The following is an 18,232-nucleotide window of genomic DNA, read 5'->3' as shown; positions in this document are numbered from 1 at the left end:
ACACTTACAGTAAACCAGTTTCTTTGTAGTACGTTAGATGTGTAAATATAACCAATGAACTACATCTTTGAGGTGCTTTAAAAGAGAATTTAAGTTTCCAATATTAATATAATACAAATTATTTTGAATTGGTCATCTAGAGGTTGTTTCCTTTTTCCTTGAAGGCTATCCCTCTGTGTAAAAAGGAAAGTTTAGTCTGAATCTCAGTTCTGCCAATTTAAGTCAAATTACTTTATCTCTCTAAGCAAAGTATTGTTGTGAGGTTTAAGAAAATTACAGATTTTATATAGGGTCCAAAATATAAACTAAGTAAGAATTTTTCTGTTCTCTAATTAAAACTAAGTTTCTATATTAAAACTAACTTCACCTTTGGCATCCACTCTAATATCAGCTTATCTTCAAAGGGGTTCGTGTGGCAGGACAAGCCCCAGACCCTTCCTTAGCCAGGTTATATTCCTGTGATTAGGCTAGAATCAGGCCAACTTCTACTTATACTTCCCCTCCCCACCCTTCACAGCAAGTGTCCCAATGATTTTTTAATTGCACTAGTGGAGCTTTGCCAGGAGAGGGCACCCTTGCCCACATGAAGGTTAGCTTTGTGCTGGATTCTTCTGGGGGCAAGGGTAAAAAATTCAATTATAATTAAAAAGTATATTCAATATAATGTGTGTTTTTAACTGCTGAAAGACAGTCTGAGTGAAAAACTTGACTCAAATATATTAATTTAGTGTCTAAATATTGGCAAATTTTATCCTTGGGGATGGTACTCTCCTCCTCCTTAGATAACATCTTTCAGTTTCACTGAACTCTTTTTAAAATTAATTAACTAATTAAATAATTCTTATTGAGATACAACTGACATATCATATGATATGTTTAAGGTATACAACCAGTTGATTTGATACATTTATATATTGCAATATGATTGCCACCTTAGCATTAGCTAACACCTCTATCACATTACATGGTTATTTCTGTTTTGTGATGGGAACAATTAAGATCTATCTTCTTGGAGGACCTTCAAGATGGCGGAGGAATAAGACGTGGAGATCACCTTCCTCCCCACCAATATATCAAAAATACATCTACGTGTGGGACAGTTCCTACAGAACACCTACTGAATGCTGGCAGAAGACCTCAGACTTCCCAAAAGTCAAGATACTCCCCATGTACCTAGGGTAGGGCAAAAGAAAAAAGAAAAACCAGAGACAAAAGAATAGGGACAGGACCTAAACCTCGGGGAGGGAGCTGTGAAGGAGGAAAAGTTTCCACACACTAGGGAGCCCCTTCACTGGTGGAGACAGGGGGTGGGCGGGTGGGAAGCTTTGGAGCCTCGGAGGAGAGCACAGCAACAGGGGTGCAGAGGGCAAAGTGGAGAGATTCCTTCACAGAGGATCGGTGCCGACCAGCACTCACCAGCCTGAGAGGCTTGTCTGCTCACCTGCCGGGGTGGGTAGGGGCTGGGAGCTGAGGCTCTGGCTTCAGAGGTCAGATCCCAGGGAGAGGACTGGGGTTGGCTGTGTGAACACAGCCTGAAGGGGGCTAGTGCGCCACAGCTAGCCGGGAGGGAGTCTGGGAAAAAGTCTGGACCTGTCTAAGAGGCAAGAGACCATTGTTTCAGGTTGCGTGAGGAGAGGGGATTCAGAGCACCACCTAAACAAGCTCCAGGGAAGGGCGTGAGCCGCGGCTATGAGCACGAACACAAGAGATGGGCATGAAACGTTAAGGCTGCTGCTGCAGTCACCAAGAATCCTGTGTGTAAGCACAGGTCACTATCCACACCTCCCCTCCCAGAGCCTGTGCAGCCCGCCACTGCCAGGGTCCCGTGATCCAGGGACAACTTCCCTGGGAGAACAAATGGCATGCCTCAGGCTGTTGCAGTGTCACACTGGCTTCTGCCGCTGCAGGCTCGCCCCACATTCTGTACCCCTCCTTCCCCCGCCCCGGCCTGAGTGAGCCAGAGCCCCCTAATCAGCTGCTCCTTTAACCACATCCTGTCTGGGCGAAGAACAGACGCCAGAGGGTGACTTACACACAGAGGCAGGGCCAAATCCAAAGCTGAACCCCAGGAGCTGCGCGAACAAACAATAGAAAGGGAAATTTCTCTGTGCAGCCTACAGAGCAGCAGATTAAATACCCACAATCAACTTGATGTACCCTGCATCTGTGGAATACCTGAACAATGAATCATCCCAAAATTGAGGTGGTAGACTTTTGGGAGCAACTGTAGACTCGGGGTTTGCTGTATGTGACTGACTAGTTTCTGATTTTTATGTGTATCTTAGTATAGTTTTTAGCAACTGTTATCATTGTTGGATTTGTTTATTGGTTTGGTTGCTCTCTTCTTTTATTTTTATTTTTTTACTTTTTAAAGTTTTTTATTTTAATAATATTTAAAAATTTTTTTATTTTAATAACGTTATTTATTTATTTATTTATTTTTTCTTCTTTCTTTTATTTTTCCCTTCTGAGCCATGTGGCTGACAGGCCTGAGCCTCTGAAGTGGGAGAGCCGAGTTCAGGACATTGGACCACCAGAGACCTTCCGGCCCCATGTAATATCAATCGGCGAGAGCTCTCCCAGAGACCTCCATCTCAACGCTAAGACCAAGCTCCACTCAATGACCAGCAAGCTTCAGTGCTGGACACCCCATGTCAAACAACTAGCAAGACAGGAACACAACCCCACCCATTAGCAGAGAGGCTGCCTAAAATCATAAGAAGTTCACAGACACCCCAAAACACACCAACGGACATGGTCCTACCCACCAGAAAGACAAATCTAGCCTCAGGCACCAGTCCCCTCCACAAGGAAGCCTACACAACCCACTGAACCAACCTTAGCCACTGGGGGCAGACACTAAAAACAACGGGAATTACGAACCTGCAGCCTGCAAAAAGGAGACCCCAAACACAGTAAGTTAAGCAAAATGGGAAGACAGAGAAACACACAGCAGATGAAGGAGCAAGGTTAAAACCCACCAGACCAAACAAATGAAGAGGAAATAGGCAGGCTACCTGAAAAAGAATTCAGAGTAATGATAGTAAAGATGATCCAAAATCTTGGAAATAGAATGGAAAAAATACAAGAAACATTTAACAAGGACCTAGAAGAACTAAAGAGCAAACAAAAAATGATGAACAACAAAACAAATGGGATGAAAAATTCTCTAGAAGGAATCAATAGCAGAATAACTGAGGCAGAAGAACAGAGAAGTGACCTGGAATATAAAATAGTGGAAATAACTACCACAGAGCATATTAAAGAAAAAAGAATGAAAAGAATTGAGGACAGTCTTAGAGACCTCTGGGACAACATTAAACGCACCAACATTTGAATTATAGGGGTCCCAGAGGAAGAAGAGAAAAAGAAAGGGACTGAGAAAATATTTGAAGAGATTATAGTTGAAAACTTCCCTAATATGGGAAAGGAAATAGTCAATCAATTCCAGGAAGTGCAGAGAGTCCCATACAGGATAAATTCAAAGAGAAACATGCCAAGACACATATTAATCAAACTATCAAAAATTAAATACAAAGAAAAAATACTAAAAGCAGCAAGGGAAAAACAACAAAGAACATACAAGGGAATCCCCATAAAGTTAATAGCTGATCTTTCAGCAGAAGCTCTGCAAGCCAGAAGGGAGTGGCATAAAGTGATGAAAGGGAAAAACCTACAACCAAGATTACTCTACCCAGCAAGGATCTCATTCAGATTCGACAGAGAAATTAAAACCTTTACAGACAAGCAAAAGCTAAGAGAATTCAGCACCACAAACAAGCTTTACAACAAATGCTAAAGGAACTTTTCTAGGCAGGAAACACAAGAGAAGGAAAAGACCTACAATAACAAACCCAAAACAATTAAGAAAATGGTAATAGAAACATACATATTGATAACTACCTTAAATGTAAATGGATTAAATGCTCCAACCAAAAGACATAGACTGGTTGAAATGGATACAAAAACAAGACCTTTATATATGCTGTCTACAAGAGACCCACTTCAGACCTAGGGACACATACAGACTGAAAGTGAGGATGGAAAAAGATATTCCATGCAAATGGAAATCAAAAGAAAGCTGGAGTAGCAATTCTTGTATCAGACAAAATAGACTTTAAAAGAATGTTACAAGAGACAAGGAAGGACACTACATAATGACCAAGGAATCAGTCCAAGAAGAAGATATAACAATTGTAAACTGCACCCAACATAGGAGCACCTCAATACATAAGACAAATGCTAACAGCCATAAAAGGGGACCTTGACAGTAACACAATCATAGTAGGGGACTTTAACACCCCACTTTCACCAATGGACAGATCATCCAAAATGAAAATAAATAAGGAAACACAAGCTTTAAATGATACATTAAACAAGATGGACTTAATTGATATTTATAGGACATTCCATCCAAGAACAACAGAATACACTTTTTCTCAAGTGCTCGTGGAACATTCTCCAGGATAGATCATATCTTGGGTCACAAATCAAGCCTTGGTAAATTTAAGAAAATTGAAATCATATCAAGTATCTTTTCCGACCACAACGCTATCAGACTAGATACCAATTACAGGAAAAAAATCTGTAAAAGAAAATACAAACACATGGACGCTAAACAATACACTACTTAATAACCAAGACTTCACTGAAGAAATCAAAGAGGAAATTAAAAATTACCTAGAAACAAATGACAATGAAAACATGAAGGCCCAAAACGTATGGGATGCAGCAAAAGCAGTTCTAAGAGGGAAGTTTATAGCAACACAATCCTACCTCAAGAAACAAGAAACATCTCAAATAAACAAGCTAAACTTACACCTAAAGCAATTAGAGAAAGAAAGAAAAAAAAAACCCCAAAGTCAGCAGAGGAAAGAAATCATAAAGATCAGATCAGAAATAAATGAAAAAGAAATGAAGGACACAGGACTTCCTTGGTGGCCTAGTGGTTAAGAATCCGCCTGCCAAGGCTGGGGACATGGGTTCGAGCCCTGGTCTGGGAATATACCACATGCCGCGGAGTAACTAAGCCCATGCGCCACAACTACTGAGCCTGCGCTCTACAGCCCACAAGCCACAACTACTGAAACCTGTGCATCTAGAGCCCATGCTCTGCAACAAGAGAAGCCAACACAATGAGAAGCCCACGTACCGCAACAAAGAGTAGCCCCTGCTTGCCACAACTAGAGAAAGCCAGCGCACAGCAACGAAGACCCAACGCAGTCAAAAATAAATAAATAAATAAATAACTTTATAAATAAATAAATTAAAAAGGAGATGGGTCTGTTAAAAGAAAAAGAAATGAAGGGCACAATAGCAAAGATCTATAAAACTAGAAGCTGGTTCTTTGAGAAGATAAACAAATTGAATAATCATTAGCCAGACTCATCAAGAAAAAAAGGGAAAAGACTCACATCAACAGAATTAGAAATGAAAAAGGAGAAGTAACCACTGACACTGCAGAAATACAAAGGATCATAAGAGATTACTACAAGCAACTCTATGCCAATAAAATGGACAACCTGGAAGAAATGGACAAGTTCTTAGAAAAGCACAACCTTCTGAGACTGAACTAGGAAGAAATAGAAAATATAAACAGACCAATCACAAGCACTGAAATTGAAACTGTCATTAAAAATCTTCCAACAAACAAAAGCCCAGGACCAGATGGCTTCACAGGAGAATTCTATCAAACATTTAGAGAAGAGCTAACACCTATCCTTCTCAAACTCTTCCAAAATATAGCAGAGGGAGGAACGCTCCCAAACTCATTCTACAAGGCCACCATCACCCTGATACCAAAATCAGACAAAGATGTCACCAAAAAAAAAAAAACCCACTACAGGCGAATATCTCTGATGAACATAGATGCAAAAATCCTCAACAAAATACTAGCAAACAGAATCCAGCAGCCCATTAAAAGGATCATACACCATGATCAAGTGGGGTTTATCCCAGGAAAGCAAGCAGTCTTCAGTATATGCTAATCAATCAATGTGATACACGATATTAACAAATTGAAGGATAAAAACCATATGATAATCTCAATAGATGCAGAAAAAGCTATTGACAAAATTCAACACCCATTTATGATAAAAACTCTCCAGAAAGTAGGCATAGAGGGAACTTACCTCAATATAATAAAGCCCATATATGACAAACCCACAGCCAACATCGTTATCAATGGTGAAAAACTGAAACCATTTCCTCTAAGATCAGGAACAAGACAAGGTTGCCCACTCTATTATTCAACATAGTTTTGGAAGTTTTAGCCACAGCAATCAGAGAAGAAAAAGAAGTAAAAGGAATCCAAAACAGAAAAGAAGTAAAACTGTCACTGTTTGCAGATGACATGATACTATACATAGAGAATCCTAAATATGCTACCAGAAAACTACTAGAGCTAATCAATGAATTTGGTAAAGTAGCAGGATACAAAAGTAATGCACAGAAATCTCTTGCATTCCTATACACTAATGATGAAAAATCTGAAAGAGAAATTAAGGAAACACTCCCATTTACCACTGCAACAAAAAGAATAAAATACCTAGGAATAAACCTACCTAAGGAGACAAAAGACCTGTATGCAGAAAACTATGAGACACTGATGAAAGAAATTAAAGACAATACAAACAGATGGAGAGATATACCATACTCTTGGATTGGGAGAATCAACATTGTGAAAATGACTATACTACCCAAAGCAATCTACAGATTCAATGCAATCCCTATCAAACTACCAATGGCATTTTTCACAGAAGTAGAACAAAAAATTTCACAATTTGTATGGAAACACAAAAGACTCCGAATAGCCAAAGCAATCTTGAGAAAGAAAAACGGAGCTGGAGGAATCAGGCTCCCTGACTTCAGACTATACTACAAAGCTACAGTAATCAAAACAGCAGGGTACTGGCACAAAAACAAATATAGATCAATGGAACAGGATAGAAAGCCCAGAGATAAACCCATGCACATATGGTTACCTTACCTTTGATAAAGGAGGCAAGAGTATAGAATGGAGAAAAGACAGCTTCTTCAATAAGTGGTGCTGGAAAAACTGGACAGCTACATGTAGAAGAATGAAATTAGAACACTCCTTAACACCATACATAAAAATAAACTCAAAATGGATTAAAGACCTAAATGTAGGGTCAGACACTATAAAACTCTTAGAGGAAAACATAGGCAGAACACTCTATGGCATAAATCACAGCAAGATCCTTTTTGACCCACCTCCTACAGAAATGGAAATAAAAACAAAAATAAACAAATGGGACCTAATGAAACTTAAAAGCTTTTGCACAGCAAAGGAAACCATAAATAAGACGAAAGGTCAACCCTCAGAATGGGAGAAAATGTTTGCAAATGAAGCAACTCAGAAAGGACTAATCTCTAAAATATACAAGCAGCTCATGCAGCTCAATATCAAAAAAAAAAAACAACAACCCAATCAAAAAATGGGCAGAAGACCTAAATAGACATTTCTCCAAAGAAGATATACAGATAGCCAACCAACGCATGAAAGGATGCTCAACATCACTAATCATTAGAGAAATACAAATCAAAACTACAATGAGGTATCACCTCACACTGGTCAGAATGGCCATCATCAAAAAATATACAAACAATAAATGCTGCAGAGGGTGTGGAGAAGAGGGAACCCTCTTGCACTGTTGGTGGGAATGTACATTGATAAAGCCACTATGGAGAACAGTAGGGAGGTTCCTTAAAAAACTAAACATAGAACTACCATACGACCCAGCAATCCCACTACTGGGCATATACCTGAGAAAACCATAATTCAAAAAGAGTCAGGTACCACAAGGTTCATTGCAGCACTATTTACAATAGCCAGGACATGGAAGCAACCTAAGTGTCCATCGACAGATGAATGGACAAGGAAGATATGGCACACACATACAATGGAATATTTCTCAGCCATAAAAAGAAACAAAATTGAGTTATCTGTAGTGAGGTGGATGGACCTAGAGTCTGTCATACAGAGTGAAGTCAGAAAGAGAAAAACAAATACCATATGCTAACACATATATATAGACTCTAAAAAAAAAATGGTTCTGATGAACCTAGGCGCAGGACAGGAATAAAGACGCAGATGTAGAGGACGGACTTGAGGACACGGGGAGGGGGAAGGGTAAGCTGGGACAAAGTGAGAGAGTGGCATGGACATATATACACTACCAAATGTAAAATAGATAGCTAGTGGGAAGCAGCTGCATAGCACAGGGAGATCAGCTCGGTGCTTTGTGACCACCTAAAGGGGTGGGAGAGGGAGGGTGGGAGGGGATATGGGGATATATGTATACGTATAGCTGATTCACTTTGTTATACAGCAGAAACTAACACAACCTTGTAAAGCAATTATACTCCAACAAAGATGTTAAAAAAGAAAAAGATCTATCTTCTTAGCAACTTTGACCTTTTTAATACAGTATTGTTATCTATAATCATAATGCTTAGGGAAGCAAGCAGTTTACTTACTGCTTCCAGAATCCCATATGTAATATATGCTAATTATATGAAATTTAGACATTTAATCTGTACATAAAGAGATGTCCAAATGGATGTTCTTCAAAATGTTGAAAGTAGTTTCTACTGGATAGAGGGTTTTAAGGAAATTTAAAAAGAAACTTTATTTGTATTTTTGTGTATGTTGGAATTTTTTTTTAAAGTATGCATCACATTTACAAAAACATTAAAGCTATTCCCAAACAGAGGAAACATTAAAAATAAACCTCAGCACTGATCCTTTGTAATTTTATTTTTTAACCAAGGACAGACTATGGTCTGCTACTTATTTTGGAGGATAATCTCTAGATTACCAAAGGAAAGGACTTTTTTTACATTGTGGTCCTGGGTCACCTCTATCAGAATTACTTATGATGCTTGTTAAACATACAGAGTTCCAGGCTCCCTTCCCCACCACTACTGCATCCCAACCAAAGTGAATAAATCAACATCTCTGTGGGGTGGGACCCCTACATAGTTCCCAAGCGCTCCCGGAGAAATGTATGTATACTTAAGTCTGAGAACCACCAGACTTAAAGGAAGGATTAGCAACTTCACTGTGTCATTCATATCTATAATTATATACATTCTCTCCCTCTCTCTGTCTCTCCACCTATTTTCCCACAGTCTACAGAAGCTGAAACTGAGATGAGGTAAAGGCCTCGAATATCAGGTGTTTCAAGGATTAAAATACTTAGGAAAACCCACAGAATTGTTGATATTCATAGCAATCCCCAATCTTTTTTTGTCCATTTCTGTCTCAACTTACCTGGTTCTTGGGTTTTTGATGAAGCCAGTGTTTATGAAATTAGGGCAGAGACATGTTTTGACTCCAGTTTTTTCTAAGGCAGCCAGTTCTTCAGTCAAAGCTTTATGAAATACAACAGCAGCAAACTTGCTTGAACTGAAAATAAACAGTTCAAGAGAGAGTTCACAAGATCATTCAGGAAAGCTGCTGCATCTATTTAATTGCGATGTCTGTTTTCCTTAGTTAAATGTGGTGCTCTGCCAGGCAGCATGGCCACATCTGGATCTCAGGGCCTGGCCCAGACCTACTGAATCAGAATCTGCATTCTAGACGACCCTCAGGAAAATTTATAGGCACAGCAAAGTCTAAGAAGTGCTGGCATAGAACATTTACTGCATCCCAGCATCATTTATCAGTGTAAGAACTGAGTAGGTTTAAATGTCTTGTTAGGAAAATTGGTAGGGTGTTTGTTTTTGTTGTAGCTGTTCCCCTAAAATTTAATGTTGTTATAGGCTGTTCGTTATTTACTATAATATGTTCATGGAATTCATTGGGAAATTCTCCAGCGTAAGTCCTATTCTTCCCTTAAGGCTTAGCTTGATTTCCACAAAGAGGCCTTTCCTGACCCCTAGTCTAAATTATTTTCCCATTATACGGTAATCTTCAGTTTTCCAAGAAGCACATCTTGGACTTGTAATTAAATATTCATTTGGGTGAATTTTTTTAATGTCTGGCCCCCATACCTTTACTATAATAATCTCCATGACTGTTTTGGTCTCCAGTGAATCCCCAGGGGCTGGCACAGTGCTTGGCCTATAATAGGTACTCAGTAAATATTTGTCAAATGAATGAATCAAAATGCAAAGCAATTCTTATTGTCATAGTGCCCTCATTTGGAAAGAGAAGGGAAATTTGTCATATTCTAAGTGGACATTACTTTTCCAGCTAGGCTTTTAAAGAAAGCAGCATTATTGAGATATAAATTCACATACCATATAATTCACTCACTTAGGTGTACAATTCAATGGGTTTTGGAATATTACATTATTAATTTTTAAAAATTATACAAAAACATTTATAATATAAAATTTACGATTTTAACTATTTTTAAGTGTATAATTCAGTAGCATTAATTACCAGATAGATTGTTTTTCTCTAAGCCTGTACAGATTACCAATTTTTTTAAATGAATTTTTAAAAATTTATTTATTTTTGGCTGTGCTGGGTCTTTGTTGCTGTGCGTGGTCTTTCTCTAGTTGCAGCGAGCAGGGGCTACTCTTCGTTGTGGTGCGTGGGCTTCTCGTTGAAGTGGCTTCTCTTGTTGTGGAGCATGGGCTCTAGGCACACGGGCCTCAGTAGTTGTGGCACACAGGCTCAGTAGTTGCAGCTCGCGGGCTCTAGAGCATAGGCTCAGTAGTTGCGGCGCATGGGCTTAGTTGCTCCGTGGCATGTGGGGCCTTCCCAGACCAGGGATCTAACCCGTGTCCCTGCATTGGCAGGCAGATTCTTAACCACTGCGCCACCAGAGAAGTCCCCAGATTAGCAATTATACAAAGTAAATTCTTGCCAATTAATCTGTGCTTTGGAAAATAGAAAGCTGTGGAAAGTTCTTTTATCCTTTTTTTTTTTTTAAAAGCTTAGATACTCATTGAAGGCTTAAAAGAAAGATTGCTAGATTCAATTACATAAAATGTAAATCTTCTGTACATTGAAAAACAACACAAACAAAAATAATATCTAAAATTGATCACTATATACCAGACACTGTCCTCAGTTATTCAGATGCATTATTTCATTTAATCCTCACAGCAATTCTGTGAAATAAATACTATTTATAATCTCCATTTCCCAAAAAGGAAACTTAGGCAGAGGCGGGGTTATAGAACTTGCCCAAAGACACAAAACGAAGTGGTGGAATCAGACTTTAAACGTGGGCAACAAGCCAGGCCTCTATATTATATACTCTAAACTTTATTAGCTCCTAACCAAGTTAAGAGGTAAATGCAACATATAAGACAAAGATTAAGGGTGAATACATGACAACTTTTATAAATGGATAAGACAATACGCTAATGGATAAATGCCTAAGGACATTAGCAGAAAATTTACAGAATAAAAATACCAATAGATATATGTATATAAATTTTTTTTAGCAGTAATTAATATAACTACAAAGTAAAAAAAGATGAAATTTTTGCCTAGCAGTAATGGTAAGGATATGAGGAAACTTTTTATTTGTTTGAGTTGTTTTTCAATGTACAGAATACTTTCATTCTATATAATTGAACTGGCAATCTTTTTAAGCCATAAATATATGTCTAAGCTTTAAGAAAAAAAAGTGAGAGAAATTTCCACAGAACTTCCTATTTTCTAAAGCACAGGTTAATTGGCAGCATTTTCTGGAAGGCAATTTGGCAAACGGTATAAAATTCATTAAAAATATACCATGCTCTTAGATCTGGTAATTTCTCTTTTAAGTATATATCCCAAGGAAATAATCAATCATGTTTCTAAAAATTTATGTTCAAGGATAGTCCCTGGGGTATATAGTCCATGAAGGCAAATAGTTGCAAACACTGAAAATGTCTGTAGTGGACAGATGCTGTTTTTGCCCATCAGCATTCATATTCCCTCATTCTGGTAAGATCGCTCTGATTTTGTCGGGTTACACCCAGCTCCTCCTCTCCATACAGTGGTCGAATCCAAATTGGTCTAGTTAGAGTGAACTCTAGAACTAGAACATTTGAAGGCATGGCTTTTCCCCCACCTGCTGAACCTGGAGTTGAAAGGATATTATTCCAGAACTGCTGGTAGCTATCTTGCCAACAGAGGACAGCCTGCCTAAGACTTTTCCTCTGTTGGTCTGGGGCAGTTTAAGTTTTGTGTTCCTTGCAACTGAAAGAGTCCTGAAAAATAAATTATCCAACAATAATGGATAAACTGAATAAACAGTGGCACATATATACCATGCAAGAATTGAAAATGATGTTGCACATATATATTTATTAACATGCAAAATGTTCATTTTAAATTTAAAAAAAGCAAATTTACGTATGCAATGTTTTTTCAATGCATGACTATATATCTACATTTAAAATGTCCTAAAAAATGATAACAAATGCTTATCATGGTTATTTCTGTGTGGTGAGACTATCAGTAAATATTCTTTTTTTTCTTTTACTAAACTGTATTTTCTGATTTTTCTTAAGTGAACCAGAAGTGCAGGGATATATTAAAACTCATAGTTAATGATCTTGAGTGTGTTAAAGGAATTCTATATTTTTGAACTTCCGAGTGAATTTGTTTTTAGACGTATATATGAAAGCTAACAGTGAGTGTATTTTTTTCTGCACTTTGTGACATTACACCAAATTTCTTCTTACTGTCAATAATCTGAATTAATATTTCTCATTCCAAATTATTCTTTTAGATAACATTTCATTACAAGCTAATGATCAGGACTCAATTTTGCCATGTCTTCCCATACTGGTAACTTGTGTGCTTATAAATTGGCTGAGTTGACAAAATACATTAGCCAGAGTTTATAGGCGAACAAAAAGAACAAACAAGTTTGCAAGGATAGTCTAACCACATCCGCAGAGCGGTTGTTCTTACGTCATGGCAAGATTCCCCTACCTCCCTCAGCAGATGTTTCAGTATGGAAGCATGACCTGTAAATGTTATAAAGTTTTCATAGAGTTTTGTTAAAATGTCCATCTCTTTATCTTCCATCTGCCTAAGAATATCCTCTTGCTGATTCTGTAGAAACAGTCTAAATTGCTCACATTCAGAATTTATTTCTTCTCTCCTACATTTAACCTGGTTTCTCACGTTCAACTGATTGGCTGGCTTGCAGAGTTATCACTTTTTCAACTTGTTCCATAATCACTCTTCAAGGGCTCAATGGTACATTCTAGAATTTTCCTGTGATGAGAGGCAGCTTTCATGATGGGGCAATTGTAGTGTTTCTGGTGTTGAATGGAGAAACAGCACTGTGTACATAAAACCTCTAGGTTCTTCCCACAAACAAGGGTCAGAAACTGATTGTGCTTCTCACACACAGAATTCTCTTCCTGCCCCTTCCACGTGCTCCTTCTGATCTGGAGTAAATTAGCAATTTCAGTCAAATGACTGAGCTGGGTTTGCTCCTGATGTTCATGTCTCCAAACCAAAAATGGCAGACAGGACAGGGGAAGGTATCACCTAGATCTTTCCAAGTCATGCTGATGCATGAGCAACAGAAGCTGTGCCCACAGTTGATGGTTACTGGATCTTTCAAGTTATCCACACAGATGGGGTAGCTAGACACCTCTTGTGCCTGTACCAGGGCTGTCATGAACTCCACTGAGTTGAGAACAAAAGTGGTGGATAAGAATGCTCCCTCTGGCAAGGCCTGCCTCAAGCGCAAGACCCAGGGAGAAGTGGATATCTTCCTCCAGAGATCACAGATTGACCAGCTTTACGTTGCATTGGACTGGCATGCTGATGACAGCCACCGAAGTCTTGCTGAGTCCCCTGCACCTACCTCAACTTGAAGGGCAAGAGAGATTCACTGCTTGTAGCTCTATCGCAAATTAGCCCACCCAAATTTAACATTAATGAGTTTCTTCTACAAGTAAGTAGCCACAGGTTCAAGAAAGCAATCATTCCTATGGGGGAGAAAAGCTTTTAATTTCAAAATTTCCTAGACTGGCAATCACAATATAATAATTAATTCAAGCAAGAATCATCAATGACTGCAAATACTATAAGGTAAAATTTCATGGGAAATAATATATTCACACAATCTCAAAATATTATTCTAAGAATTATAGTTCATGTGTAGAGAGACAAAATAAGTACCTTTACAATGTAGAGACTAGAGAACACCTCCTGACCAATGAATGGAAAAACTGATGGCCTGCGATGGGAAGAAAAACAGCACATATGGAACAGTTCTGCCCGCCCACCATTACCCAAATCTAATCACAGGGAAATAATCACCAAAATTGAAACCATGGAACATTCAATGGTCTTAAACACTGCATATACAAGAATGACACTGAAAAAAATATGGGGGAGTGTTCTACATTAAAAGAGACTAAAGAAACAACTAAGAGAAATTCATGATCTTAAGCTTTGATTCTAGATAGGGAGAAAAACTGCTATAAAGTGGATAGTATGGGACAACAGGGAAAATCGGAATATGCACTATTTATTAGATAAGAGTATCATAGTTAACCTTCTTGAATTCTAAAATTACACTTTAGCTACATAAGAAAGTATTCTATTCTTAGGAAATACATGATGAAATACTTATAGATGAGGGGTCATGATCTTTGAATGTTATTCTGAAATACTACTTTACAAAAAGTGGGTGTCATGGTTTTGGTATGATGTGGGAGTATGATGGCTGTGACTATAAGACTATAAAAGAGACTTCATAGAGATGGAATAGTTCTCTATCTTGATTTTGGTGGTGGCTACATGAATCTGCATGTGATAAGTGTCACAGAACTATACGTACTCATTTGACCAATATCAAATTCTTGGTTTTCATATAATATTGTTAAGAAACATGGGAACGTAGACAGTGGGTCCATGGGACCCCTCTGTACTATCTTTAAAAGTTCCTTGAATCTATCATTATTTCAAAGTATTAAAGTTCTAGAAAAATCACCTGCAGGCTCATCCAAATGGTTAACTTAAATGGAAGTGGTTTCATTCATTTTGTAGTACACTGGGATATAAATCACTATATCCCTTGCTTTTTCTACTCATTTATTGTTCTGTACATTTTGGGGGCAGTCCCCTACCTTGTGAGGTATATGAATGCAGTACAGAAGCCTGACCTAGACCAAGCCACCAACAGCTCTCTACTTGGTTATGGTACCACCCTTCTATCTGGTCAGCCTGCTTCCACTCTTGCTCCCTTGCATCCATTCCCACTCAGTAATCAAAATTTTCCATTGAATAGACAACTTATATCCTCTCTTCCCAGTGATTAAATTTTTCCAGTGTCTGAATGCGCTTTAAAACCTCAACTCCTCAACATGTTATATAAAATCTTAAGTACTGATCCTGACTAGTCACTTTGAGTTTGAGTCCTATCGTTCTTTCTTCCTTGGTACACTGAAGCAAAAATTAACTTTTTTTTGGTTGAATATGGTGATTACAAAAATTTAATTAATCAAGTTAAGAAGAAAAAAGGGGAAATTTTATTTGAGCCAAACTGAGGATTATAATCTGGGAGACAGACTCTCAGAAAGAATTGTTCCACCTGTTAGAAGTTGGAAAGCAAAGTCATATACATTTTCAAGACAAAGGATCATATATCAAAATGATATACTGATATTTTACATAAAGTTCATGAAGGATACATAGTCCAGGTAAGCATGTCCAAAGTGAGCAGCAAGTCACTATGACCTCCTACAGAGTTGGGAAAGAATGCTATTCTTTTAAGAAGTTAAGTTGCTAGGGTCAGATGAACAGGAAAACAATTGATCTTTAAGGTTGAGCAGGCAGTCCCATCTTTGAGGAGCTCTGGTTTATGTGTAATGCAGAAGCACCCTGCACATTGGGGAGGGAGAGAGGTGGCCCAAACAAACACAGAAAGAGGATTTTATGTTTAAATTTTCTTGTCCTGCCTTAAAATATAAATTTTATTTCATCGATGCTGAGGTCATTGCTATGGAGTTAAGCATTCTCCGCAGGAATCTTTGTACACCTCTGTGCTTTCTTTCAGGTCTCCTCTCTCAAATGCTATCTCCTCGAGGAAACAGTTTCTACTCACATAGTTTGACTGTCTTCCTCTCCCTGCACTTTCTTGCTATCCCCTCTATTTTCTTTCACAGAATGCAATCATAATCTAAAATTGTCTACCTCATGTGTGTGTTTGTTGGTTAGTTTCTCTTTTGTCCATCAATAGTGAGTAAGATAAGTAGGTTCTTAGTCTACCTTGCTCATTGGCCTGTAGTAGATATTCAAGAAGGGCTTTTTATTAAAAAATAAATAATAATAATGAATACAAAATGAATAAACCCTAAAAAACATTAATATTAAAAATGTCAATGTTATATAAAAGACAAAAGTGGGGAGACTGTTCAATTACAAAAAATTAAAGAGAAGAGACAACCAAATATAATCTGAATTTCTCTGGGAATAGAGAGAAGAAGTTATAAAGGACATTGTAGGTGCAACTGAGAATATTTATACATGAACTGGTATTAGATGGCCTGGTTGAAGGGCGGTCAGGGCCCTGCATTCTTGGCATACATAAAAGACTTCAAAGGCCTATGTTGAAATTCCTCTCCCAGCACTAATTTCATAGTTGGTGTGAGGGTTTAACTGAGAATCAGTGACTGTGTGGAAGGCACTTACCACAGTGCCTGATGCACAGCAAACCTTACCAGAGAAGGGGACTCAAGCTCCTTCCACAAAGCCTCAACTCAACCCAGGGAAAAGTAAGGAAAGGGCCACCTAGTCAAAGAGAATAATATTTATACAGATGAGACACTAACATAGAAGGGTTTCAGAAATACTGAGCCCTGCTAGATCAGAGGAAAAGGAGACAGGAGTTGTGAGTCAGTCTGTGTTTGAAAACCCACCTTCTACCAGCCCATTCCTACCATTCACACACACCACACAAACCCTGCTATCTAAACACACACATGTGGATAACAGTGGCCAGAATATCTGGCAAGTAATTCCTACTCAAGGTAAGTGTTAGCTGGGGTGGGGTGGGGAGTGTGATTTACCTCTAGAAGAGGATTACCTGCATGTATATTCAGGAAGGCAGGACATACACAGTCCAATTGGCTTAAGTTCCTTCAGGACCTAACGCCCAATGTTCTCCTAAAGTGAGCTGGATTATAATGGGCAAGGAGGGACGTTAAAATGCATGACAAGTATATACAACCATATTTTATTAATTCTAAGATGCATATTTTTTTCACATTTTAATAATTCTGAAATAAGATAGCGTAGAAGGGATGAGTCAGAATGAGGTAACTTCCCCTTGCTTATAAGCACAAGTCCAGCATTAAATGTGAAATCATGACAATTTTACTATGTTCAAGCATCATTTTATGTGAAATGTGAACAGCAGAAAAAGTTTAAAAATGGTGCCTGATAATGTGGGGGAGAAGGAAAAGGAATAGTGTACTGATGGTTGAGTAGCCACTATTTGAGAGAATAACTCTGCCTGGAAATTAGACATGACAGGACAGAATAAACCAACCAGAGGTTTCTCTAACTTTTCCTTTTGAAAGTCTTCAAAACTACAGCGATACTGAAACAATAATGTAGTCAACCGCCTTATTCCCTTGCTTAGAGTGTCCAGTTTTTAAGATTTGGGTTGACCAGTATTCTTTCTCACTACATGTGAGGGCAAGAGTGTGTATGAATATATACGTGTGTAGAATATATTATTTCAAACAGTTTAAATTACAGACATCATGTCAGTTTTCCCTTAAATACTTAAACTAAAATATTTCTTGAGAATATGGACAGTCTCCTTTTTTATTATAAAACTTTATTGCACCCAGTTTACACTAATATACCTATACCATGAGGGCCATTTCTCAGGGTTGTGTTTGCAGAAAGCATCCTTGAAAGGGGAGGTCAAGTCTCCCCGTGGGACCAGAAACAGGCTTGCTATGAAAGGGGATCCCCCAAACTCAGGGATCTCTGAATGTGTTGCAAACCCGCAGCGTGCACAGCATCCGCGTGGCCCCTCCACATCACCTCTGTGGGACTTGGGAGGTATGGGGAACTGACACAACATGATGCTCATGCTGCTGGCTGCGCCAATAGTAAGAGTCCTCTGTCTCTGACCCAGGAGTTTGTGTCATCTGGCACCAACTATGAAACATTAACAGGCTAACTTATTAACTTCCCAGTAGCGTAAAACTCTAAACCATTAAGCACACTGTACTTCTTGTTACTTCTGTACCTAATAAATATATATTTAGTTTTTAC

At 38.4% G+C, this 18,232-nt stretch overlaps 1 pseudogene; it reads right to left on the bottom strand.

The window, feature by feature from the left end:
• Positions 1-511: 511 nt before the first annotated feature.
• LOC103007846 (tripartite motif-containing protein 60-like) overlaps positions 512-18,232 on the bottom strand; it is a 28,147-nt pseudogene continuing 10,426 nt past the window's right edge.

The sequence above is a fragment of the Balaenoptera acutorostrata genome, chromosome 5 (genome assembly GCF_949987535.1).
Source record: "Balaenoptera acutorostrata chromosome 5, mBalAcu1.1, whole genome shotgun sequence".
Classification (NCBI taxonomy): Eukaryota; Metazoa; Chordata; class Mammalia; order Artiodactyla; family Balaenopteridae; genus Balaenoptera; species Balaenoptera acutorostrata.
Note: the sequence above shows the minus strand (reverse complement) of the source record. Positions and strands in the feature narration are given on the sequence as shown.